Source organism: Trachymyrmex cornetzi, unplaced genomic scaffold, assembly GCF_001594075.2.
Source record: "Trachymyrmex cornetzi isolate Tcor2-1 unplaced genomic scaffold, Tcor1.1 scaffold197, whole genome shotgun sequence".
NCBI classification, from domain to species: Eukaryota; Metazoa; Arthropoda; class Insecta; order Hymenoptera; family Formicidae; genus Trachymyrmex; species Trachymyrmex cornetzi.
This window is the reverse complement of record NW_017296602.1, coordinates 1-454: the sequence shown is the minus strand read 5'-3', so window position 1 is coordinate 454 and position 454 is coordinate 1.

The window sequence follows — 454 nt, the reverse complement described above, 5'->3', positions numbered from 1 at the left end:
CCCCGCCGATGGTTCCTGTGTCGGTGGGGCCCGGGTTCGTCCTGGTGGAATGGGGGCCCGTTCTCGTTGCGGGGTGCTACTTCCCCCCTCGCTTAACGAGGAAGCCCTGGGGTCGCTGGGGGAGCACATTGAAAGGTGCTTCCCCAGGCCAATCATAGTGGGGGGAGGGACTTTAACGCCCACTCGGTAGAGTGGGGGTCCCCTGCCACTGACCCCAGGGGCAAGAGCACCCTGCAGTGGGCTGGAGGACTCGGCCTCGTTCTCTTGAATCGAGGCCGAGTCAGCACCTTCGTGGGGCCGCGGGGGGAGTCCATCGTCGATCTGACGTGGGCGAACCCCTCGGCGGCCCGTAGGGTCGCGAGATGGCGCGTGGACGCCGACTCCATGGGGGAGTTATCCGATCACCGGATCATCCGCATGGAGTTGGTGTCCACTCCCACGGAGGTGCAGAGGC